The sequence below is a fragment of the Marmota monax genome, unplaced genomic scaffold (assembly GCF_021218885.2).
Source record: "Marmota monax isolate L192 unplaced genomic scaffold, Marmota_monax_Labrador192_F-V1.1 WCK01_AAM20220418_F8-fsc00051, whole genome shotgun sequence".
In the NCBI taxonomy this organism is placed as follows: domain Eukaryota; kingdom Metazoa; phylum Chordata; class Mammalia; order Rodentia; family Sciuridae; genus Marmota; species Marmota monax.
The window spans coordinates 13,612,668-13,638,336 of record NW_026695202.1 but is presented as its reverse complement, the minus strand read 5'-3'; the positions used below and the strand labels follow the sequence as shown (position 1 = coordinate 13,638,336).

General features: G+C 58.5%; 1 protein-coding gene across 3 annotated transcripts in view; it reads left to right on the top strand.

Moving 5' to 3' along the window:
- The window catches only part of Tcf20 (transcription factor 20), a 175,627-nt gene that overhangs the window by 45,926 nt on the left and 104,032 nt on the right, over nucleotides 1-25,669 (top strand). Inside the window, exon 1 of one of the 3 annotated variants that reach the window (XM_058574217.1) lies at nucleotides 25,136-25,240. The exons of the other annotated variants lie outside the window; for them this stretch is intronic. The gene's annotated coding sequence lies outside the window, so the exon portion shown is untranslated. Of the gene's footprint in view, nucleotides 1-25,135; nucleotides 25,241-25,669 lie in introns of those variants that run through there. 3 annotated transcript variants of the gene reach the window in all.

Sequence of the window (25,669 nt, the reverse complement as noted above, 5' to 3'; positions counted from 1 at the left end):
CAGGGCAGGCTCCTCATTCTCGCTGGGGAGAGGCAAGGCTTCCTGCTGCCCCTCGGCCTGGCTCTGGCCTCATGGGTGCAGGCCCCGTGGGCTCCTCTTCCCGCTGGTAATTGTTGGCTCCCGGCTCTGGGCGGCGGCTGGACCAGGTGTGGGCCGCCTGGCCACCCGCTTGGCTGCCTGCCCACTCACCGCTGCAGGAGGCACCGCTGCCTGGGATCTGAGCGCCTCCGAGGGCCTGTGATGCGGCCGTGGGGAAATCATTTTCTGACAACGGCCATCAATTTTGCTGAGAGCCCACTGGCGCTCTGGCAGCCTGTCCCCCGGCAGCGGCAGCTGGTCCGTGTCAAGCCCCTCGGTGTCCTGATGACAGAAGCGATTTGCATTAGGCGTCTGCCCCAGAGCACGCGTCCGGAAGAGACGGATTCCGGCCGGTTCCAGACACACACCCAGGTTTATCTGCAGGTCATGGGGTTGGTGCAGATGTCTCCTCCCTTCTTAGGTGACCATGTGGGGCCCTGTGGGCAGCCCCAGCCGGGCCCTCAGAGCTGCCCCTGATCCAGCGAGTCCGAGGCACTGGCTGGGCACAAAGGCACCCCAGTCAGGGCTCTGCCGTTGTCCTCAGAGGTGAAGGACAGGAAGGAGCCTGCGTGCTCCTGTCTGAGGAAAGGCATCGCAAGCAGAGGGAACAGACTGTGCAGAGGCCCCGAGGTGGGACTCCACTTGGTGTGTTGGTGGAGCAGAATGGCTTCTGTTCAGGCTGCAGTGAGCCCTGGGTGCCTGGGAGTCGTCAGGGGTAGAGCCAGGTCCAAACAGCCCCAGCGGCATCCCGGGGAAGGCGAGAGGAACCCTGGCAGGTGATCAAGGAAAGCCCTGGAGGAGGTGGTGTTGGGTGCGAGCCAGGAAGGGGAGCAGGATTTTGCCTGGTGGAGTCAGCGTGGGGGGGCCTGCAGGAGCAGCAGGCAGGGAAGGCCTGGTTGGGGCTCTGCTGGCAAAGCAAGCCCCTCCCCCAACAGGCGGAGGACACTGTGCTGTGCTGGGTCAGCCCTGTGGGACCAGCAGCCTTAGGGCTTGAGTCCTACTGTGCGCCAGGAAGTGGGGTTCGCCCACATCCCAGCAGCCTCACAGAAGCTGCACAGCAAACGTTGTAGACTATCACTGCACGTGAACGCCTACCTGCACTCCTAGATGGGGAGGCCCAGAGAGGTCGCACCGCTTGTGTTGGGGCCACAGCATGGTAATGGTGTGGGCCAGGCAGGGAAACCCATGCTGGAAGGTTGCTGGGACCTGCTTGTCCTGAATATGCCTGGACAGAGAACGGCGAGCCACCCCAACACCATGCCAGCTCCCTGGGAGCCACATGTCCTCCAGGCACCTCTCCAGGCTGTGCATATGTGGTCCCTGTCAGGCATATGGGCATGGGAGGTTGGAGGGCAGAGGCTGGGCACCTCTGTCTTGCCCTACTGCTCAAGAGACCAGGAGGGAGGTGCTCTGAGTCCCTACGGACCTGGGTCTCCTGGCTTTTCACGGAGGAGTGACTTCACATTTTTCAGACAGAAGCCTGAGGCTCAGGAAGGGATGGGAGACTACTGGGACCTCACAGTGTGACTTGGGCAAGAGCAGCTATGGTTCTGGGCACCAGGGGATGAGTGGGGTGGCTGTGAACATGGCCATCATGTAGGGCTTCCCCACCCCAGGTCAGCTGGGAAAAGTCTCTGGCCTGGACTTGGTGCCAGGAGATGACATCTTTGGGCACCTTCTGCCTCCCAACCACATACCTCTGTCAGTAGCCGTGCCGGGACCCTGGCTAGAGCCTGCGGCACATGGAGAGCCAGCAGGCTACCTGTGAGCAGCAGCTCGGTGGCCTGGCCACCCACCTGTGTCCCACCTGCTGTCACTGCGCTCACATGTCCGTCTTCCAAGGGGAGCAATCGTGGACCCGTGCGGGCCAGCCCTGGCTAGCTGTGCAGTTCCTAATTGGTCCCCTCCAGGCTGTATTTTCTCGGGTATTGATGAGCCAGTGTCACCAAGATGCAGCCCGAAGCTGAGCTGAACTCAAGACGGATGGAGCCCGTGCCTCATCAATCTGCCTACAGGCTCGGTGGGGCTGGGAGGGGGAGAGGAGAGTGCGCGGCCCTCAGGCTCCCAGAGGGTCTTTGTAAACCACGGATCTACCTGTCAGGGCCGCTTGGTGGTTTCCCATCCTGGAATTTGCAGGGTGACCATGTCTGGGAAACTTTCCATTGCCTGGGGATAAAATGCAAACTGCTCAGCTCTGCCCCAGGCCTGTCCCTCTGTAGGCAGTGGCCCGCCCCAGCCCCTCCCTCCTCTGCATGTCCTGTCATTCAGGTCTGGTGAAAACACGGCTCCCTTGGAGCTCAGACTGGGTTTCTGTTGTCCTCGACGGTCCCAACACCATCTACCTCTTCTGCTGAACCCTCCAGACAGCTAGAACCATCGAGTTCTCTGTGAGATTGTGTTACGCGGTCTGTCTCCCCCGAAACAGGCTCTGGACCTCTGGGAGCTGTTCCTCTGTATCCCCAGTACCCAGCACATAGTAGGCCCTCCGCAAATGTTCAGTGCATGAATAGCAAATGTCTCTTTGCCCCCGTTAAAAACTTTGGCCAGGTGCAGTGGTGCCTATCTGTAATCCCAGAAGCTCAGGAAGCTGAGTCAGGAGGATCATAAGTTCAAAGCCAGCCTCAGCAACTTGGCAAGAGCCTTAGTAAGACCCTATCTAAATAAAAAATAAAAAGGGCTGGGGATGAGAGCCAGTGGTTAAGCTCCCCTGGATTCAATCCCCAGTAACATGCCCCCCAAAAAAAGAAAGGTTAAAAATTTCTGTGTGCTGCTGCCTCCAGGAGGAGGTCTGAACTTGCCGGTATGGCGGCAGGGCTGCGGGTTCTGTTGAGACAGTTCCCTGGGCTTGGCCGCTCCATTCCTTCACTTAACTCCTAGGTATCCTTCAGAGCCCAAAGAGGCACCACCTCTCCTGTGGAGCCTTCCAGTTCAGCAGCTGCTGCGCATGAGCTGTGTGCAGGGCTCAGGAGACGGCCTTGGGGGAGTTGGCCCTGTAGGCCCCGTAGACAGAACCTCAGTGTGTCCTGATGCGGGGTGTCTGAAAACCGCCTCCACCCTCACGGCGGCACTGGGAGGTCCTGGCATGTCACAGCAAGGCTCAGGGAGGTGACGTAACCTGCAGCAAGTCCCTGGAAAGCCGGACTCTAAAGCTCCTTCATCACCCACTGTCCAGCTCCATCAAGGGAGGGGGAGTCATCGTGGTGATTTCAAGGGAAGGAGGTCTGAGCTGAGCCTGGAAGAAGACTGCACACTGTCCAGGAAAGGGTGCCGAAGGACGCTGCTGGCTTTGGGCACTGTAGGCAGAGGTGGGAATGGAAAGGAGTGGGCAGAAGGTGGACAGGTGGGAGGGGGCAAGTGTGGGGGCTCAGGAGCCAGGGGGCTGCTGGGGCAGGTGGGGGGAAGGGGAACAGAAAGGAAGGAGACTGGCCAGAGGGGGCAGGGGTGTCCAGCGGGCGCCTGGTGGTGCACTGAGCCTCGGCGTGTGGTTTGTCGCTGTGGTTCTGGCATGTGGCCACAGTAGCCTTGGCTCCTGGCAGCTCCCAGGTTCTGTGGTCCCTCAGTTTTGCTTGTCTAATGCCTGCCCTGCTCCCTAGCCGTGTCCCCTCCAGGCCGGCTGGGCAGATAAGGATACTGGTACTTAATCCCGGGGAGCATGTGCCACGTAGAAACCCTCTGTGTGAACTTAAGGAGCCCAGTGACGGTCCCACAGGGATAGTCTTATGCAGAACTAATATGTGCTGCCTGCCCCCCACCATCCTCGGGCCCCTGCCCCCTGACCTGCTGTCCATTCCTCTCGGCCCTCCAGCAGCAGTCTGGGCCAGCTGGCTCCCTGGTGTGTCCTTCAGCCCTCCACCTGGCAGCAGATGCCAGTGTCCACCCGAGTGCTCAGTGCCCCTTGGTAAACACTGCTCTCAGGCCTGTGTGGACATTGGATAGACCTGGGATGGCAGGGGCAGTCCCAGCCCATTTCGCCTTCACCTCTGCCCAGCAGGCAGGTGCCACGTCTATGCAGAGCAGTGGAGCCAGGATTGGGACCCAGGTCTGGCTCACTCCACAGGCCTGCCTTGCCCCTGGCTTAGGGGTGACGCCCTCCCTGGTCCCCACCCCATCTCGTCTCAACATATTCTAGCCATCCTTCGGGGCCCCACTCGGAGCGCCCAAGCCCAGTCCTCGCGTGGGAGAGGCTCGGGCCTATTGGTCCATTCGCTCTGGGTGTTTGGTGCCCCCACCACCACCTCAGGCACCTCTCTAGGCCCTGGCACAGAGGAAATTGAAGTTGGGCCATGATGTTTGCGTTTAAGACTTCACCTAGGGTGCTCTGTGACTTCTAGTAAGCGACCTCTCTGGTCTTCACTTGTGAGATGGGGTGACATTGGTTCCTGCCCCAGAGTGGTTGGAAGGAGTCATCCTCTCCCCCTGTGACGGTCCCACAGGGATCATGGCTCCCTCTTGAATCTGTCTCTTCTCCAGCGCTCTCTGGCCGTCAAGAAAGCACCTCCAAACCCTCTGGCCAGTGGACCTCTCCTTCCTCTGATCTGTCTCAACTCCTGGCCCAGGCTGGGGCCTGAGGGTCAGCTGGGTCTCCTGCCTGACTGCAGACATCTTGGGGACTGGGGGCCACCCCGCTGTGGCCCCTCATCCCACCCAGCCACCAGACCAGGGATCTGCACATAATAGACACTTAATACATGTTTATGGAATTGAATTAACGATAAAACGAGATAATGGCCTGGAAGGAGCCGGAGTTGTTAGGAGGGAATGCACAGCGTAAAACCAGGCATATTTTTTTAAGCAGATTAATCTGGTCTTAACTCATTCTAATAGCCTGCGCCCCTATTGGCCACGGCCATTATAATAATATATGGCCAGGGCCGCGGAGCTGGGAGATAGCGGTGCCTCAAAGTTCGCCTTCCAGAGGATACCACAGAGGCTGCCTCCCACCTGTCCAAGCTGGAGCCCAGAGAGCCTGAGGGACCTACCTGGGGTCACACAGATGGGTTGGGGAGAGTGTGAAGAGATACTCAGAGAGGCCTGGGGGCTTGGCAGAGCATGCACAGCTGCTGGGGGTGAGGTGGCACAGGGGACCTGCTCTTCTGGAAGGTCGCACTCTGTACAGGAAACCTGGAGCCAGGGTGGAGCTGCCTGATTCCCAGGGGGCCTCTAACTCAGCCCCTCACCTCTGTGAATCGCCTTCTTCACAGCTGGGGAGTCCAGTTTAGTGCTTCAGAATGCACAGACCCTAGAGGGGGAGCTGATGTCATTCATTCCCATCTTAGTCTGAACTCACATCCCGGTGCGGGCTGGGATCCGAGGGACCCAGAGTTCAGTGGGCTATTGGAAGGAAGGAATGGCTGGCATCAGTGAGTAGGTGAGGCCACTGTGGGTCCTGGAGCAGCAGCGTCCCAGTCCTCTTTCCCAGCTGTCTGCTGCTCTAGTCCTGAGCACAGCTGGGAGGCTGGGAATCAATGAGGCTGGGTTGCGGAAGGAACCACAGGGTGGTCACCAGAGAGGGTCTGCCCTCACCATCTAGGAAGATGGCTGTGATCTGACAGCCAAGCGCCACTGGTCAGATGTGGGGCATATCTACCACAGTGGATGTCTGGTGTGTCCCTCAGCTCCTTGGGGACAGTTCTGTGCTGTTGCCACCAGGCGTCTTGGGTGGGTGCCAGCCCTGGCTCTCCCTCACCTCGGTCTTGAACAAGTGTTGTCCTCCTCCTGGCCAGGAGACTAGCTGCAGTGGTGACAGTGCCCAGGTGACACTGAAGTTAAGCAGCTTCAGCCTCAGGCATGGGGGAAGTGACATTTCCCCCGTCTCCCACCAGCCTGCCTGCCAGGAGTCAGCTCGGGCTCCTCTTGGGCCCCGTAGTCCGTGGGGTTCTCTGGCTCCCAGTGGAGGCCCACTGGGGATCACGGGTGATGGAGGGTGAGGGAGTCTGTCTCAGCTGGAGGCTTCCCCGGTTCTGAGTTTGCTGGGAGGAGCTGCCTGAGCCTGGGGTGCCCCGGTGGCTCCCCCCTCGCTGCTTCCCACCTGCCTCCTAGCAGGCGGACGATCCTCAGCTGTTGCCCAGCCTGGCAGGGCGGCTGCAGCTTTAATCAGCCATCGCGCCGCTTTCCTTGGAAGGAGAAATTGCAGGTGGCAACTCGTAATTTCCCAGGCTTCTCCCTTTCATTAATTTCTCCCTGCAAAATGGAGGCTTTCTGCTGAGCCGGGGAATTGGCAGCCGCGCGGCCCTGCTGGCCCAGCCGTGCTCTCTGCTCGAGGTGGGGGGAGGTGGGGGGTGGTGGGAGGGGGTGGCAGCAGCAGCCACTGTGCCCACACTGTGTGGTGTGCCCCCTCGCAGAGGCCAGAGGTTTATTCTGTGCTCAAATTGGCTCGCTGAGCCCACTAGGTCTGGGAAATTGCTTGGTTGGCCCTGGGCTCGCTGCTCCATCCCTGGTGGCGCTGGTGAGAGAAGGTGGAGGGGGACCTGCCAGTGTCAGCCTTTGTGGACCACGAAGGGGCAGAGGTCTCTGGGGTCACCCTGCCCTCTGCACCTTGAGTGCCACTGGAGTGGGCTTCTAGCTGCCAGTGTCCTGCCTTGAGTCTTCTGCGGCCAGGCCTGTGTGGAGATGGACCGGGATGAGGGACAGTCCCCCAGGGCCCTGGGGAGGTAGATAGCACACTGATGGTCACGTGCAGCTAAGGCTCATGCTGGATGGCCAGGGGTATGGAGACCAAGAGTCTGGAAGGATGAGGGGAGGTGGGTGGGGAAGAGGAGTACCATGTGCCAAGGAACAGAAAACACTGTCCATCTGTCCATAGATAGCGGTTATGCAGCTGCTAGGGTGACAGCATGGACTCAGGATGAACCAGGTGTCCAGAGTGAAGAGTGTGGCCTCCCCGGGGAGCTGGGGGATACTTTGGCAGGTGTGTAGTGTAGAGAGACCTGTGGTTGGCCAATGTGCAGAGTGGGAGGGGCATGCAGGAGGACCAAGAAGAGTACTGGGGACTCTGGTGACAGTGCCACTCCCTGAGGGGAGGAGGGAGGTGACTTTGGCTTAGGTTGTGTTGGCAGTGCTTGAGGGGGCTGTGGGAGGGGATCAGGTGGGGTGCAGGTCACCCTGTGGGTGGCCAGGTGCATCCGGAGCTGCCCCAGGGGTCTCTGAGCCTCCCGGAGCCTGCTTCCCAGTTGGAAAGGGCACGAGTCATGCAGACAGGCGGACCCCGGGGCACGGGCTGCTGGTGGAACCTGGGCCAGGTTGAGCTGGAACTGTGGGCACTTCAAACCTAGAGGAGGCCCAGTGCCCACTCCTGGCTGTCCAGGGTGTGGCTGACGGCCTACCTGGGGAAGACCACATGTGGTTCACACTCCCCAGGGCCACCCAGGCCGCAGGGCGTTCCTGACGCCAGCCCAGTGCCTCAGTGTGGGCAGACCGCACCTGGAGGCCCTCGGCATCCTGAGCCACTCCAGTTTTCTGTGCCTCAGTTTCCCCAGCTGTAAAATGATTCTGCCCTCCTCACAGGGTGGGCGGGGGCTAAATGGACAGCCAGTGGCCTGCCCGGCACAACCGCTACAGGCTGACCACCCCTGCCTCTTCCCTCCAGGGACAGTGTCTACCAGGAGGCCTATGAGCAGCAGGCTGAGGGGCCCTGGCTGCGGCGTGTGCCTCCCCTCCCACCCCTCCTACCCCTCCTGCCACCTCTTGGTGATGCCCCGCAGCACCCAGCCCCACCTTCTGTGGTCACCACCATGTTGGACTCCACCTGCGTCTCCCAAGTCTATTTACAGAGTTTCGAGGCGGGAATCTGGTGCAGCTTTGATCTTTTAGGAGGAGTGGGCAGATGAGGCCGCGGAGCTGGCGGTATATTTTCCTGGTAATGGGGTATTAAGTCGACAGCCCAGATGGGGATCTCCCTGCGGGCGGGAGGGGGTGGGGCACAGCCCGCTGCGTATCAGCCTGAAATATGGCCCCATCACCGCCAAACCTCAAAGGATGCTACCTTTGGGTTGGCTGGGAACCAGCTTTGATGTTCTAGCCGCGCGGAGCGAGGGGGCAGACCTTCCTAGCACAGAAGGGGCTGCAGCCTTGGCCCCAGCTGGACTGGACTGTGGTCTCGGGGCACCTGGAGAGAAGCCCCTTCCCTCCTGCACCCCCTCCTCTTCCCACCTCTTTTCCCTGCCCCCTGCTCCTCCCCACATCCTCTTCCTCTTTTCTCCTCCTTCCTGCTCTTCCTCCTCCTCCCTAGGGCCTGCACCTCCCACCCACAGATCCGTCTCTCCTCTCAAGGGTCCCCTGGGGGAATGTGTGAAGGGCAGAGGCCCCCAGGACCAGCTGCGCTTGTGAATCCGGCTTTCCCTCCTGTCCACGTTGGCTGGTTGAGAAGGTGATCAGGAGTGAGGCAGCCAGCCTGGAACCCTGCCCAGCCCCTTGCTGCAGTCCCCCGGCTTTCGTACCCTGGTTCGGGAAAGGGGATGTGGTAAGAGCTGCCCTGGGGGTTGCTGTGCACATGAAGTGAGTAAACAAGGCCGAGCTGGGGTCCCTGTCCCACTGAGTAGATGCTGTCAGTTGCTAGGTTTACTGTTTCTGTATGATCTAGGACTGGGGCAGGGTCTCTCTGGCCTCAGTTCCCCTCAGTACACAGTGTGAATGACCTCTGTTTACAGGGTAGGGGTGGAGAGGATAAAGCTGAGTTCTGCATCACAGAACTTGGCACATGGGATTATCTGGTAGGTGACTGTGATGTTGGTTTCCATGAATATTTCAGCCCAGTGGCCAGGCCAGGTGGCGCACACCTGTGATCCCAGTGACTCAGGAGGCTGAGGCAGGAGGATTGCAAGTTCAAGGCCAGCTTCATCAATTTAGTAAGACTCTAAGCAACTTAGCAAGATCCTGTCTCAGAATAAAAATAAAAAGAGGTGGGGATGTGGCTCAGTGGTTAAGCACCCCTGGGTTCAATCCCCAGTACCAAAAAAGAAAAATCCACTGCAGGGTCTGTTACATTCACTGGTGCCAGTGCTGGAGGCTGGGTGGAGCCAGGTACAGCCCAGCCTGAAGTCGCACCAGGTAAGTGGGGCACACACTCGGGTGAAGAGGTCCTGGAGAGGCCCTGCGGGGGCAGGACCATGGCCGATGCCAGCTTCCTCTCCTCCTTTTTCCTCTCCTTCTCCCTGCCCCCACCCATGTGAGACATCTAGGAATCCAGCCCACCGCGGGCTGGGAAGCCTGGGGACCAGCTCCTGTCTGGCTGGTGGCCTCAGCAAAGCTGCTTTTTCCAGCCTTGATTTCTTCATCTGTAAAAGCGGGTAGGATGGTCAGTGGCCTTCAGTGCAGCCTGGAGGCTGGGGTGAGAGCCCTTGGAGGATAGAGATCCACCTGGGAGCCCATCAGGCCCACACCAAACACCTGCCCCAGGGCTGGGCGTGAGCTGGAGAAAAAGAAGTATGAGGCTGCCTCTTGTTTCACCTCTGACCCTCAGCCAGAAGGCAGCCCACTCTCCAGAGGCCTTCGGCTTTGTCTCCAGCAATCCCTCCCACTGGGACCTGTCTGCCCCCTTCATCCCCTCCACAGAGCCCCCTACAGCAGCCACCACCAGTCAGAGTGCTATCTGGTGATGGTCACCACTATTCTGCAAGCCTGGGCCTCGGTTTTCCCACCTGGACAATGGGGCTGTTACCACCTGGTAGTGCCATTATTGGTAGCTTCCAGACTCTTGATCAGTGAGGGGTGCCCTGCCACTCTCCATGAGTGGCAGGGTTCTAGGTGGATCAGGGCCTGCTGGACCTGTTGCTGGGGTCCTCTCTCAGGCCCCAGAATTCCTCCTCCACAGGGCTCTTCCTCCACCTGCTCAGGTTGAGGGCCTTGCCTGGGGTTGTCCAGCTGTGATGGGGGTCTGGGGCCTGGAACACCCACACCCTCACGGCAGACCTTGCACGCTCCTGAGTCTGGTCTTCCAGGCTCCTGACACCAGCCTCCCATCCACTTGCCACTTACAGCCGTCCCTGGTGAACACAGATGCTGTGGTCTGTGCCCAGAATTTTCGGTGACGTTCCCTGGAGTCTTTCTCTGGGAGACATTCCCCACCATCATCCCACAGTGGCCTCTGCCTCCTCCACGGAGGTCCCCCATCTCTGTCACAACCCTTGTAGCACTGTCCCTTGTCCTAGTCTTTGTGGATGGGGCCAACACTGATTCTAGGAGTGCAGACTCCAGGCTGGAGTGTGAGGGGCAGCAGCTGCCCAGGGTTTGGCAGGTCAGGGTGAAGGAGGGGCAGCCCAGGTGAGCAGCTGGGCTGAGCGTGGTCATGCGGGGGCGCTCCGGAGACCTCCGCTTACCACTAATCTCTCCACATTCTGTTTCCAGCCGTCACAGCCCTGCTTGGGCTCTGGGAAGCCCAGACTACCCTGGCTGCCCAACCCTGGGACTTATGGTCTTTCTTGGCCCACAGACCTAGTCGTCTTTCCTTGACTTCCACTTTGTGGCCTTCTGCAGGCCCCTGCCCCTCTCTGAGCTTTGTGTCCCTCCCCACCTTGACACAGTAGTTGGAGCCCATCAGAAGCTGCAGCCTTGCCCAGAGGTCCTGGGCCCAACCATCCCCACTTGCTCCATTTCACCCACGTGGGCTTTTTTTTTTTTTTTTAACTTGAGCCAATATTAAAATGGGGAAGCTTTTCCCATAAAAACCCAGCTTTCCAGCTTCCCTTTCTAACTGGGCTGGCCTGGCCACGAGCTCTATGATGGGAGGAGCTGGGTGGTCCTTCCTCTTGGCCCCCTGCCCGGCGGCTGAGCTGGGGCCCTCCTGCCCCGCCACTCTTCTCCAGGGGACCGGTGGCTGAACCCGCCTCCCCTTCCTCCGCCTGAAGATAAAACTGTGTTCTCCCCCAACCCCCCAATATTCTCGACAATCTGCCTCGTTTTAAAATTCCTTCAGCAGCCCCAGGCCCAGCGGCTTCTCCCAGCGAAGGAACCAAAGGAACGAGGCCGCACGTGACCGTGCTCTGCGGCGGGGAAGCTTTGATGTTGCGGTGATTGCGCGCCCCTCCCCCCTTTCTTCCTCGGCTCCCTTCCCCCTCCGCCCCCTCCACTTTTCCCTGCTGCCCCTCCCCTCCTCCCCCCGCCCTTCCACTTCCTCCTCCCTCTTCCCCCCACTTCCTCTGCTCTTCTCCACCCGCCTCCTCCAGGTACCTGCTAATTGCCTCCTGCTCCTGCCTTTCATTACCTACCTGGCTTGGAGAGACCCAGCCAGATCACCCCCAGGAGGCTGAGATGTTGGGGTGGTGGGAGGGGCCCTACATGGGGAGAGGCGCAGGGGAGAGCTAGTGGTGACCCAGGGGGGCGTGCCTTCTGGGGAGGCTGACCCACCTCCACCCCTACCCCAGTCCCATGGGGCTCTGAGGCCAGTTAGGGCTGCAGCCCTTTTCATTCTTGAGCGGCCTGGGTTGTGGGTGATGAGTGGCTGGAGAGGGCTCTGGGAACCCCAGACTAACCTGGGCATGTTGGAGTGAGTGGCACTGGGGTGCATGGGGAGGCAGTGGACACAGGAGAGGCTGGGGGTGCCCCACCCCCACAGGTCCTCCAGGACAGCTGACTGGCCTTGTCTCTGCCCACCATCCCCAGCCTCAACCATCCTCCCAGGCTCTCAGGTTGGACTCCCAGGGCTCCGGTCCAGGTTAGTCTAGACACCCCTGAATACCCCCCACACCCCCAACAGAGGGCAGGAGGTGGCTGAAAAAGCCTTGGTGTGTGATTCCCTGTCACTGTAGTCCCCATCCCAGTGTGAAGACACATCAGTGGGTGCCTCCTCTGCGTTGGCATGGTGCCCGGGGCCTCCCTCCCTGGTCCCTTCCATCCCTTCACTGCAGGGGTGGCTTCTTGGGACGCTGGCTCTGGACTGGCCTGGGGAGGCCCATTGGGCCTGTCTATGGGGAGGGCTGTCCCCTGCCCTGACTCCAGTCTCTGGCCCTGCCCTGCTCACTTTCTGTAGTTAGGTCTGTCGGTCAGGCAAGCCCACCAAAGGCAAGTACCGAGAAAGAAGCAGGGGAAATTTGTCGTGCCAGCCCGTAGGCCCGTGGGGACATGCAGGTATTATCTGTCCTGCTCCCCCCCTCCCGGGACCATCACTACACCATTCCAGGCTCAGAGGTGTGGAGACTTATGCAGCAGGTCTGGGGCCCTCTGCTGGAGGGCTCTGGCCACTTCTTGAAGCCCTCCCCTCGCCAGGTCGTCCCGAGTCTGCTGTTTCCCTCCTTGGAGTTAGTGACAGTGGTGCCCTGCCTTTCTCTAGTGCCTTCTCAACAGAAGGTGCTCCTCACCTGCTGGGAGTCCCGACCACAGTCAGCCCATGAGGGTAGCTGCCCAGGTGCCGCCCCTCACCTGTCCCTTTAGAGGTACTTTAATCCTGTGAAGCCTTTCTGTCCTGGGCCATCCCCTGCTCCCTCTCAGCCTCCCACTTGAGCTGGGAGCTGAGCAGCAGCTCTGGGCCCTCCCCTGGGCTAGAGAATCTGATGAAAGGAGCCTCTGGGGCCTTGGTTTACACCCTGGTTAGCTGTGCAACTTTGGGCAAGTCACTGGCCCTCTCTGGGTGCATGAAAACTAGAGGTAGTGGCAATATCTTCTCTCCCACAGGCTTGTTTTGAATAGGTTGAGAAGATAGATGGGGGGCCTCAGGGGAAAGCAGCACTTTGAACAGATGACAGCAGCTGAGCTGAGTGTTCATCTTTGTATTCTCTGTGCCCAGCCGTGAACCCAGTACATGCTCACAGATGCTTGCTCTGTGAGAGCGTCAGCGACACAGGTCCTTGCTGTGGTTCTGTGGCACGCCTCCCAGCGCTGAAACTCCTCACTATCCACCAGTGTATTTAGGGAACCTGTCCTCTGCCCAGGCCTGGTGGGTGATGGGCAATGTCTCCTTGCCTGTTTTCTGTTTTTGGTCCCTGGTTGGCTCAGCAGTGTGGCCCTCTCTGACTGTGTTCATTTTATAGATGGGCAGCTCCCTCGCCCAGCATCTCTGGCTGGGTAGGCCAGCGCAGGCCCGGGCGCCTAGGCCTGTTTGAGCCTATGGAACACGAGACTGGGGTATAGGCTCTGAGGGCTGAGTTCCAATCCTGAGCCCCCCTCCATCTTGCTCCATGGCCTTGGGTGAGTTATTAAGCACCTCTCTGAGCTCAGTTGCCATGTGTGACAATAATCGCATCTCCCTCCGGGAGGAGTCGGGGCAGCAGCACGTCAGGCACCCGGCACGGAGTAGGTACTTGCTCAGTGTCAGCTGTAGTTGCTGCTGTTTTTATTATTATTTGACTTGAAAATCTCCTCCTGCTCCGCATGCTGTTCCACAATAGTTGTGGTTCATGAAAAGCTGACTGAATAAATGGGTATAGGGCCTCCCAGGTCCCCACCTAGTGAGATGATGTCTCTGAGCCTGGGGTCTGGCATCAAGAGGACCCCCTTGAGGCTCTGGTGGTGAGGAGGAACTTGGCCCTGTCATGGTGGCCTGGCCAGGGCCCCATTCAGGGGCGGGGGTCCCAGCCCTGCCTGGCCTGCCTCCCGGCTGACAGCTCGGGCACTGTGAGCTGGCTGCCAGCCAAGCTGCTTCCTCTCCCGGCTGGCTGCCATCCCGGGCCCGATGCCAGGGGGCCGGCTGGTGGGCAGCAGCTCGAACGCCGCAGGGCTGTGATCCCAGCCAGGAGACTCCAGGCAGGGCTGGATGTTGGGGCCTCCAACCGCCCCTTGCAGCCCTTGGGGATCTGGTCACAGCTGCATCAGCTCTTAGCACTGCCCCCCAAGTTGGTGCCTCCACAAAGGGATCTGTGGAATCTGCAGAGCAGATTAGTGGGAGTAGCAGTGAGAAGAGCACAGGCAGGACAGAGGGTCCATGGAGCGGTGTGGCGCCTCCTGCAGCCCCCTGTCCACGTCCAGAGAGCGGGGCTGGTGCACACCCCCGTGGCCTCTTTCATAGGCGAGATATCCTGCTAGCACTCAGTGTCCATGTGTCCAGGGCCTGTGTGGAGGCAAAGATGAGCATCCCAGGGGCCAAGGCCTGGTGGGGAGAGGACAGGCTGCTGCTGAAGAGGATGGTGGTGGTGGTGCTGCTGCTAGGCAACCCAAGCACGTCCTCACCAGGTGCCCGTGGAGTCCTCACAACTGTAAGCCTGCTTAGTAGTCCCCCAAAACGCCACTGAGGTGAGGCTGTGCTTGCCCACCTTTCAGATGAGGGGACAGATCCATTTCCAGCACATTAGTGGCCTGGGCAAGCCTGGTACTCGAGCAGGATGGCCTCAGCGCCTGCACCCTGGGTGGTGCCTGGGTCTGAGCGTTGAGGGCAGCACTCAAGGAGCTGGTCATTCTGCACAGGACCCAGAGGGCTGCCTGGAGGAGGGGATGATGCTGGGGCGTGGGCTGAAGGCTGCCCCGGATAAAGCCAGCAGCCACCTTTGCCCGAGAGCCAAGGGGGGAGTTCAGGGAAGGCTGGTTTGAGGAGGCACATGGGCCAGTTGTGCAAGACCGTAAGGGAGGAGCATCCCAGGGAGGGGAAGCAGCCAGGCAGAGGTCTTCAGGCCAAAACAGGCTTGGCGTGGTGGAAGGCCCAGAAAGAAGGCTGTGGAGCTGGTGTGCAGGGTGGGTGCAGCCAAGCAAGCCAGGCTGGTGTGCGGGAGGCGGGCTGCTGCAGGAAGAGGAGTCTGGGGGTTGTTCTGGCAGAGGCAGTGCGCCTTTCCCTTTGGGTGTTGTATTTTCTTTCCATCAAGGAGGAAGTGCCTGGGCTGGGGTTATGAGAGTTAGATGCCAGGTTGTCACCAGCTCTCCTGCTGTGCCCTGCACCACGTTATCATGGAGTCTCTGAGTCCCCTGGGACTGCTGGTGTCCTGAGCAGGCCCAGTCTGAATACCTCTGCCCTCCTGTAGGCTCTGTGTAGGCCCCTTGGGCAGCCTTAGCCCTGCCGGTGCCTGGCCATGCTCTCTGTGCTCTGGACCAAGCACATCTCATTGAACTGAAGCCACTGAGCCCTTGGGGCCTCGGGCGCCATTCCACCACCTCTCTGGTTTGTGTTTTCCCCTGTAGGCAGCACAACACTCTTGACTGGCAACTGGTGAAACTGAACAATCTCCGCAAACCCCTGCCCCCCTCGACCCTATTGTCCCTGTCTGTATAGTGGGGACACCATGGTTGGCCGCTAGGCTTAAAGGAGAGTCTGCGAGTCCCTGCCAGAAGCCTAGCTCTGCCTCCGTCAGTGGCCGCTGTTGCAAATATGAATCCGAAATCCTTGTGACCGCCGGGCCCAGCACCCTGGACAGCAACGGCCTGGCCCTGCCCTCTCCCCGAGTGGGAGGGAGGTCCTTTTCCCACCCGCAGGCGTCCCTGCCTCTGCCACGCCCATCCCTATCGGCGCCCCAGGCCTTCCCCCGCTGCTCCTGGAGTCTAGTCTTCGGCACAGTCTGGTAATTAAAAACCTTCAAGGGGGACTTTATTGAGTTAGCATTAGTTATTTTGTCAGGCTAGGAGAGCGAGAGAATTATCTGTCCTCGGGGAGAGGGGGCTGGGCGGGGGCCGTGGGCTGAGATTGGCAGGTGCCTGCCGGTGCGCGCGCGGCTCCGGGGCTGGAACGCACCGCACTGCGGGCGCGGGGAGCCGAGCGCGCTGGCGGCGATTCCCACCCCGAGGCTCGCCCTGCGGCATGTCCCACTTCCCAGGCCCTTTTTGGCCCGAGTCTGGAGCTCCGTGGGCCCCTGGATTTCAAAACCAGCCCCTGTCAGAGCCAAGATGGCTGCAGGCGCGGGAGCCAGGGCAAGGGGCTCTTTTCTTCCTGAGCTGGGGATGGGCCCTTTCCTTCCCGGCCTGGCCTTCAGGCTGGTGTGAGGTGCCCCGGGCTGCTTCTCTCTCTATCCCTTCCCTACCCTGAAACACCCCCTTAGAGTCAGGTAAGGCACACCTGCAATTTGGAGCTGTGACCTTGAGCTAGCCCCACACCTGTCTGCCCTCAGATTTTCACCTGTAAAATTAGGACAGCTGTCTCTCTCTAGGTTGTCATAAGCAATAACAGACGTAAAATGTGCACTTCCTTGTCCAGGAGGGGCCGTCTTTATTCCCCTGGATCTGTTTAAATGCCCAGTCTTAGGGAAGGAGCCAACCTTTGCTCCTCTGTCACTCACTTTGTGACAACTTTACACCCTGAATGCTTGCAGTAATCTTGAAAGATAGGTGTGGTCAGCCCATGTTTTAGAGGAGGAAACTGAGGCTCAAAGCAGGGAGGTGGTTTGCTCAGAGTCGCAGCCAGGAGTGAGCAGGCTGGGTCCAGATCTGGGTCTTTCCCCTTTGAGAAGCTGGAAAGCCAACGTGAACCACTGGCGTCAAGGAAGCACACTTGCCGGCCAGCTCTAGGCCTTGAACCTGGCCAGGAGGCTCTCTGTGTGGGAGTGGGAGTGAGAGGAGCTGGGCCTCTGGTCCACCCAGGCTTCCTGTTCTGCTCCTACCTTGCTCTAGGGGCAGACTCCTGACCCCTCCTGTGCCTCTAGGTCCCAGGCCCTGCCTCTCGGTGGAGAGCACCAGGGTGGGGTTTGGAGGCCACTGTATGAGATCTGGAGCCCAAGGCTGAGGGCTGTGGGAGGGCTGCAGAGCATGTGATCTGTGCCACACGTGGTCAGACCAGTCACTCAGTAGGGCTCTGGGACTGGGCCTGTACTGGGACAGGCCTTGGGCAAACATTCCCTGGAGGTGCAAAGAACAGAGGCATGTAGGCGCTGACCTGGAGTAAGAAGGCACCAGAGAGCTGCCTGGGCCTCATGGTGGCCCTGGCCTTGGGGCACCTTATGTGCATGGTGCTTTGCAGCTCAAGCAGGCCTTCTTGTCTGCCAGGTTCCTGCTCAGACTCCCCCTCTGGAGTGCTCCTGGGATTTTATTCCCCACAGTCCCTTAGCCCACGTTGGCTGCAATTGGTACACTATGATGTTATCTCCTAGAAGACCCCAATGTGGTCCTCAAGTTAGCATCTGCCGGGTCCCTGCTTAGTCCCAAATCTGCCTCAGATTCCTCATCCGTAAAGTAAATCCAGAGCATGGCATTGGTCCATGGGGACCACAGTCAGGACAAGGACAGAAATCGTCCTTTTACTGCATCCTCTGCCCCTGTGCATACACTGTCCTGAGCACTGGGGCCTCAGAGGAACAGGACCCAGAAGGTTTAGGCCAGACCCTCTTACTGTCTATGGGAGCTGGGCAAGCTCCCAGTGTGGATGGGGTGTTAACCTTGACATTGAGGAGTAGAGGCCCAGTGTGTAGAAGGGGCCCAGGAGTGTTCATTTGTGCTTCTGTGTTTCCAAAACTCTGCTTTCTTATCTCAGAAATGGAAGAGAAATGCTCTGGTTTTCTCATGTTCATGAGAAGCCTGCATGGTGGTGAGAGGTGCCTGCACTTGCCCAGGTCAAAGGCCTCCAGTCCGCAGGGGCAGGGGCATAACCAGGGTTCCTCAGCCTGGATAGGCACTGGCTGTTGTTGGGGGCCCCATGGAGCCCTGCGTCCCCCACATGTGAAGTCTAAACTTTGATACTCTTTATCTCTACTGAAGGGAATGGCTGAGCCGCATCCTCAGAAGCCCCTGCGTTTGCTTCTTGAGGCCCCGCCACATTCTCTGCCTCCCATTCAGACAGCACTGGACCAGAATCAGGAGACAGGATTCAAGAGGTTGCCTCCTTAGCACCCTTTGGCCAGGGCCTCAAGTTCACCTGGCCCGAGCCACCTCAGGGCACTGGAGCCAGGGACAAGCTCAGCTGACCTGGGTCCACAGCCACCCTAGGCCTCCCCTGCCCTGCCTTGCACACCCTCCCACTCAGTCACACCCTTCCTGCGGTCATCTGATTCCCCACGCAGAGGCTGCATTCACCGCATGCATAGCTACTAACAGAACTGCTCTCTTGGGAGGTGGTGCTCCCCAGGGATGGCGCCAGCATAGGGACTGCTGCTCTTGGTGCCTTGTGGAGCGGCAGCCCAGGGCCTGGCCATTTGGCCCTAGCCCTAAGGCCTGTGACCCACAGCAGCTGTAGTACACCTGTCTGCTCTGTCTGGACTAGTGTGAAGATCCCTCAATGACCGTCCCCTCCTGGAACCCTCCCAGACTCCCAGGGCCTGTGGGGAAGGGTCCACCCTCAGGGCTCAGGCTGGATGTGGGTATTACTTTTCTTCCCACCAGTTTATGAGCTTCTTGAGGAACATTGAGCTTTTCCAGATCTCTGGGCCTGGCATACAGTAGGCACTCAAAATATGCTTGTGCTTGTTGGACAAGATATGGAAGCTGGAAGAACCTTAAAGATCATCTCAGAGCAAAGGAAATAGATTCCTCATCCATAAAGGGATGGGACTAGGGTGCAGAGAGCTTCCTGGTGTAAAGGAAAGGGCCCTGGGTTTGAATCTTCGAGCTCAGAGGTGGACCTACCTGGGTCACTTACCTCTCTGTGCCTTGGTTTCCTTATTTGCAAGTGAGCATGTTAAAACTGCATATGATGATGGGGCTGGGGATGTGGCTCAAGCGGTAGCGCGCTCGCCTGGCATGCGTGCGGCCCGGGTTCGATCCTCAGCACCACATACAAAGATGTTGTGCCTGCCGAAAACTAAATAAATAAATAAATAAATAAATAAATATTAAAAAAAAAAAAAAAAAAAAAAAAAAAAACTGCATATGATGGTTATAGTGAGATTGAATCTAGGTACAGCAAGAGGGGACACTTTGCAAAGTCCTAGCAGTGTTCTGAGGGCCTTAGGGGGTCTGGGTGGGCAGCACTGAGGTCCTCGTGTGCTCTGGGAAGTGGCTGATCTCTCCCTTATGTCACCAGGTGCAGCCTAAGAACAGGCCAGCCCCTCACTCCACTAAAGGAGGAGGCCAGTGGCATACACTTCCCCCGGACCTGTCAGCCTGAGCCAGGCATGTGCTCCTTCTCCCCAGGGACCCTCGAAGCCAGAAGCCTTCTGCTTCTGTGCCCTCCCCGGGCTTCTGATATCACCAGCCGCACTATCTGGAGAGGGTCCTTTCTTGTGCTGAGCAAGGGTCAGGAGCAGAGGGCTGCTCCAACAGACCACAGCCTGTCCCCTACAGGTCAGACCTACAGCTGAGCCCTGTCCCCTTCCGTGGGGTCCCCCTTGTCATGCGTGTTTTTATATTTTTGAGCAGATGAAAGATTTCCACTCCTTTTTGTGTGCTTTTTTTGGGACCGGATTAGCCAGTCTCTGACTGCCCATTTCTCAAAGCCCTCTGTTGAGAGACACCAGAGGTCCTGGGCTGTGCTGTTTTTCAGGGATCCTGAGCCTCCTGCAGGTGCTGGGGCAGGGAACTGGGGGTCCGGACAGGATGAATGGAACAGGCTGCTGCAGTCCCAGCCCCATCTCCGGCCTGGCTTTAAAACCTTGACCAGACCTTGGGGCTGCAGCTTCCTGCCTGGCTGACCGGGTCCCAGGGAGGGTGGGGGCCTAGCCCTACCTCCTGCAGGCCCCTGTCCCCCTGGCTGGCCCCCATTCCCCAGCAGCAGCCGTCGGGTGCAGGGGGCGCATGCGTGCGGCGGGAGTGAGCCGGCTGTGGAGAATTAATATTCCTGGAACATCGCCCCGGCCGGCTGCACACGCCGAGGAGAATATTACGGCGATTAGCGGTGGGAGTTCGGCCTGCACGCAATATCTGGATGGAGAATTCGGTGTGATTAATCTGGCGCTAAGTAGCAGCCTCCGGGGTCCGCGGGGCTCTGGCATGTTTGGAATGGGAAAAAAGCTCAGGAGTGCAGTGATCTTTGGGGGGCTCTTTGGGGGCCTGCCAGGGTAGCAGCTGTATCCTGGGCAGGTTGTAGGCTCTTGGTGGCCCTGGCTGGGCAGATCACCCCTGGTTTACAGCCACTGGCGAACTGCCAGCTGATAGAAGCGTGCCAGTTAGAATCGCAGCCCTCCGGACCCCCGCCCAGGCTTTCTTCCACTCTCTTGCATTCAGGGTCACCGGCTCTGAGTGGTGGCTTCACTATACCCTTCCCAGCCACCTTCCTGGGCCTCGGTTACCTCATCTGTTAAAGGGATGCATGACTCCTACCCCGCCATGAAAATATCTACCCCCAGAATGTACACACACCATTTCATGAAGGAGGAAACAGGCTGTGGCATTTTTCAGGAGTGGTGCAAAAATGCATTTTGCTGCACAGCTGTTGGGGATCATTGTTAATAATTCTACTAATAACCTGACTTCAGTGGCCTCCAGTTCCTCTTGCCCTGTCTCTCCTCTTTGGGCAACAGCAGATTCGTTGCCTGGAATTTCCCAGCATGTGTCCACAGGCTGTGATGGCAGGGATGGAACACTGATTATCTTACAGGTTTGAATCTGTGGTCTCATCTGTAAAATTGGCATAAAAATACCTCAGATCCCTGAAATTGGGGCCCAAGCCAGAAAAGCCAATTCTTGTTTTAGGGTCTGTGGTTCTGGGGCTGTTTTACAGTCTAACCTGGGGCGCTGGTGGGGGTGAGCAGGGGCTGGTGGTGGTATAGGATGGGGGAAATGTCTGCTTGGGCTTCTACACAGCCCTCAGCCCCAGTCTGGCTGCCTCAGATGGAAGCCCCAGATGCCAGGGCTGGAAGGGAGCTCCTGGTCTTCCCTACTGCCTTCTCGTTAAGCACAAGGAAACCAGAGACCTGAGAGGGACTGAAGTCTGGCCAAGGTGGCACTGAAGTGGCAGTGTTGAAGGAGGATCCCCTCTTTGGAGCCAACCAGATCTATGTTGACCTTGGAAAAGTCTTCCTTTGTCTAAGCCTTAGTTTCCTAATCTGCAAAACGGGACACTTGTGTCAGCCTGATCTGCAAAATGGGACACTTGTGTCAGCCTTTTGGGGTTGAACAGTGTCATGGACCTGGAACAGAGCCGGCACTTGGCTCTGTTAGCCAGAAAAGGTCTGGGGGTCCCAGAAGGCATTCTGAAGGAGACCCAGCACACATAGGGGCATGCTGCCTCTTTGCCAAGCGCTGTTGAGGTGGTAGAATTCAACTGTTGGGCTTTTGCATTCAACTGCTTCAAGCCCTGTTGACGGAACATTTCCAAATCTGATTTGTAGGATTTTTTTTTTTTTTTTAGCTAGTGAGGCCTGGAATCTCCATGCAACTCATCATTCTGTCCAGAAGTGGATACTGGATCAATCGTCTTCACCACCCCCCTTTCCCATGCAAGCAACATAATGGCCTTTGAAAGGGGGTTGGTTTGTGGTTTCCCAGCAGTAGAGTGGTCTGTGGTCTTGAGCAGCTACATTCAAAACCAGGTTTTTCAGGAGGACCGGTTTCAGTGAGCTCTGGAACAGCTGGGCACAGTCCAGGGCAAGGCAGCAGGGTCAGGGAGAGGCAGGCGGGCTCCATGGGGTTGGCTGTGCATTCACTGCTGACACCTCGGTGGCTGGAACAGTTGGAGCTGAGATAAGCCCTGCTTGAATGAACGCATGACGGGTGGATGGGTGCATGCATGCATGATGGGCAGGATGCGTGCTATGATGACAGGCAGGAGAGGGTGTTGGTTAAAAGCCCGGACTCTGGAGCTGGAGAGTCTGGAGATAAATCCCGGCTCTGCTCTTTATTAACTGTGAACCTCTGGGTAGCTCAAGTTCAGTTCTCTGGGCCTCAGTTTACTCATCTGTAAAACAGTTGGACCAGATGATTCTAGCACCCCCTCCTACTTCAGTGGGTTTTGTCTCTGTGATATTGACCTCGTTCCCCCAAATAGTAATGTGCCCATAGACTCAGTGTACCCTGAACCTTTCAGCTCACCTACATACGCCCCCAAACCTTTGCTTCCAAATGGAGGCAGCAGAGCCCCTCCACCCAAGGGTGCATGGGAATTGTTGCCATGGAAATGAGCCTTGCTTTTGGGTGTGGGTGCCCCGATGCCCCTGTCCGTGTGTTGGCCCCCTCCCCTCCCCAGCCTGGGTGCCTGACCCAGCTTACACACCTCCTCCTCCGGGAAGCCCTTCCTGGTGCCTGCTCTGCACTTTCCCTGTATCTTCTGCTGTTGACTTGAGCCCCCGCCTCACTCATATTGGGGTATTCAAGAAGCGACTAGTTGTGTGTGTCCATGGTCCAAGGGGGACTGAAGGGAACCCACATTTGTTACTCATCTACTAAGTGCCTGACCCTGTGCTAGCGGACACATTTGTTTGCATTCCTTGTCTGATATTACCACTCAAAATCTCAGGAAAGTGGAGTGTCACTCTGCTTTGGTGGCGGGGGTGGGGGGAGTGCGGCTCTGGAGGAACCCAGTCTGCCTTTCTCTGCAGCTCACTTCCTTCCTGCAGCCTGGCTGCACCTCTGGTGCTCTCTGCTGGGCACCTTGCATGCCCTGGCTAGAGGAAGTAATAATGATGGCAGCAAATGCCCGTTGGCTTCTGCTGAGTGTCCGCCCTAAGCATTTTGCATTCCTTGCATCATCCCACAGGAATTTGATGCTTGTGCCCATTTTACAGGTGGAGCTTATGTGGCTTAGAGAGGGTAAGTTGCCTCAGGTCACGCAGGAAGGAAGTGGTAGGGCTGAGATTTAAAACCAGACAGCCTGGTGTAGTTGCTGCTGAATTGAATTAAAATTTTCTTGCCTGATCTGGGTGTGGTAGGTGATGCACTCCTGCAATCCAGTGACTCAAGAGGCTGAGGCAACTTAGTGAGACCCTCAGCAACTTCGAGAGACTCTATCTCAAAATGAAAAGAACTGAGATGTAGCTCAAGGATAGAGCACCCGCTGGTCAATCCCCACTATAAAAAAGAAATATATATAAACATATTATATATATATAATATTTGTATGTTTATATTTTTTCCGGTCCACTATTTCAGCTTACCCTGCCTGGGTTCCTCTATGCTTATTTCTTGTGTCATCCACTCTATGCAAGATCAGAGGGGCCCCAGCCAAGGGTCAGAGGACAGGACAGACCTGTGTCCTTGGCCAGCCTCAAAGCCCCACTTGAGGGGACTGGCAAATGAACAGCCAGGTGTGGGACTGCTGGTGTCTGGTGAGGGTCTGTGCTATGCTGAGACCCTCTTAAGCGGCACTGATCTTACTGCTTCATAAAGGCTGAAATGGGCTCCGAGGGGCTAGGTGTCCTGTCTGTGGTCATACAGCAAGCATGGGGACCGGGATTTGGACCTGAGCAGCCTGCCTCACAGCCACTGCTTCTTGTTTCCTCTTAGGACACTGAATAGGAGCTGCTGTGGGGAAAACATGGAGAGCCCGACTTGGACTCAAGGTCAGGCTTCTCGGTGGCAGTTGAGAGCCTCATGGAACCCGGGCAGGGAGGCAGAGGGGCGAGGAGAAGGTGTCCAGTGTGGGGACAGTGGGTGCAAAGACCTGCAGGCAGGAGAGAGCAAGGTTGGTTGGAGAACCAAGTGAGGGAGTTCTGGATTTCTCTCTGGCACTTGCAGTTACAAGCAGGTCCTCTGAGGAGGGCCAATTACAAGGGCTTGCTGAGTGCCTGGTGGGGATTCTGCACCATGGCGGGTCTTGTGTAGAGTCCCAGCCCTGGAGGAGGAAAGGCTGACGCAGAAGACGGTGGTGTCCCCAGGGCTGAGGTGGGAACCCTAGCTCAGGGTGGGGAAAGGCCAGGAGGAACAGAAGTGCTTTCCAGGCAGTGGAGTGGCTTCATGTTCTCCCTGGTAACCCTAAATTTTGCATGTGGGAGGGATGAAGTCACTGAGGACTGGTAGTTAGTAGACCCTCATCAAAGGTCAGGTGTGTGCCGAGTTTGGGACGGCCAGTGGTCAGCCTCCCGGGTGCCTTGTGGCACCAGGGAAGAGGGTGGGTTCTGCTGTGGCATTGGCCGAGCAGGGTCTGGGTGGCCCTCGGCCAGGCTGGTGCCACAGACTGAAGGGAGCACAGCAGAGTGAGCTGGTGGCTCTCCTCCAAGGGTGAGGGTGGAGCATGGTTTTCTAGAGGAGGTGGGCATGGGACAGGGGAGGCCCTACCAGGCAAGGATGGCGTGAGCAGCTGTGAAGCAGGAAGCTCGCTGGCAGGCCAAGGATCTGGCCATGGTCCTGAGTCTAGGTCCTGAAGTATGGGTCCCTGTGGTGTCCTACCACTTCCTAGGCCTTGGTTTCCCCTTCTGGATATGGAGCATTGGTACTGACCTCTCAGGCACTGTCACAGGGTTAGATGTGAAGTGTGATGTGCTCTGTGCTAGGCCTGCACATAGTAGGTCCTTGGCCCCTCAGAGCTAGCACCACTGTGGGATACCGAGGGGCAGAGTGGGACCTCAGGCCAGGCCTCTCTTGAATGCCATCTCCCTGAGATGGGATTCAGGGCAAGGGGTAGCTGGCACTGCTCTGCCCTACCCCACCCCTATTGAAACCCACCTTTGTAAGGGGTCTTGAAAGGCTGAGAAATTAGATGCAAGGCCTCACTCCAGTGGCCTGGGAAAGCTTTGAAGTGCTCTGGAGCTGCTCAACTGGCCCTGGCCAGCCCTTTCTATCCCATGTGACCCCAAGCTCAGCTTCTTGCTGTGCAGCCCCAGGGACGCTGTTCCCTCTCTGATCCTCCCTATGTGACAGGGATCCCTCTCTGGTCTTCATGACACCACCCAAGATGCTAGGCCTGTGTCTCCAGCACACAGTAGGTGCTCTGTGAACAGTCCCCCTTCTGTGTACCTCGCGGCCTCCAAGAACAGCAGTGAACTGTGATTCTCACCCTCGGTGGGCGTTCACCCCTTTTAAGCCATTCACTCTGGGGCCAATTATAAATAGACACATAATCGCCCCGATCTATGGAGATTAAACGCATTCTTCAGAGATGAGCCACCCGCCCCTCCCTCCCCTACCCCCCCCCCACGCAGGCACACGCTCTCTGCAGTTGAGGAGAGGAGAGATCTCAGGCTCCCCTCCCTCCTCCATCCATCCATCCATCCATCCATCCATCCATCCACCCATCTCCTCCCTGCTGCTCCTCCATCTCCACCCTGCAGAGGTGAGATCCGGCAGGGGCCGTGATGTCAGAGGCTCAGCTGATGTCACCGCCCCGGCCCTGTGACTTCACTTGCCGGCTCGGGCAGGAGGAGCTGTAGGAAGCTGAGGCTGAGGAGAAACTGCCCCCTTCCCTTTTCCTTCTTGGGTTCTCCCTTTCCCCTCCTCCCCGCCGGCCGGGAGTTGTTTTCCTCCGCGGCTGGCAGGGCTGTCGGGGCCCGGGGCAAGCGCGGGGCAGGATGCTGCTGCAGAGGTAACGTGCGCGGGGCGCTCGGTCGGGAAAGTTTGCTGTGGCGAGCGAGGCGTGCCCGCGGGGCGCTCGCTGCGCGGGGCGCCTGGGCCCCAGGCTCCCCGGGGGCGGGCAGGGGCCGCCAGGGCCAGGGCCGGGCCGGGCAGGGGCCTCCCAGGCGGCCTTAACTGCCTTGTCCCCATCAAAAGGCCGCAGCTGCTCGAGTGGCGGCTGCAGCTTTGAAACTGCCATAAAGAGCGACGGAGGGAGGGAGCGCGGGGGAGGCTCGAGCGGCGCCGGGAGGCGGCCGCGGGGAGGGCGGGGGCTGCTCTGTCGGTGCAGTGGCCCGGGCAGAGCGGGGCCCAAGGGCAAGGCCCCCGGGTCAGGGGCCCAGGGGCCCAGTTCCTGTCACTCTGTCCCCTCTGGTCCAGCCGCCGTCGGTGGCCAAGACCC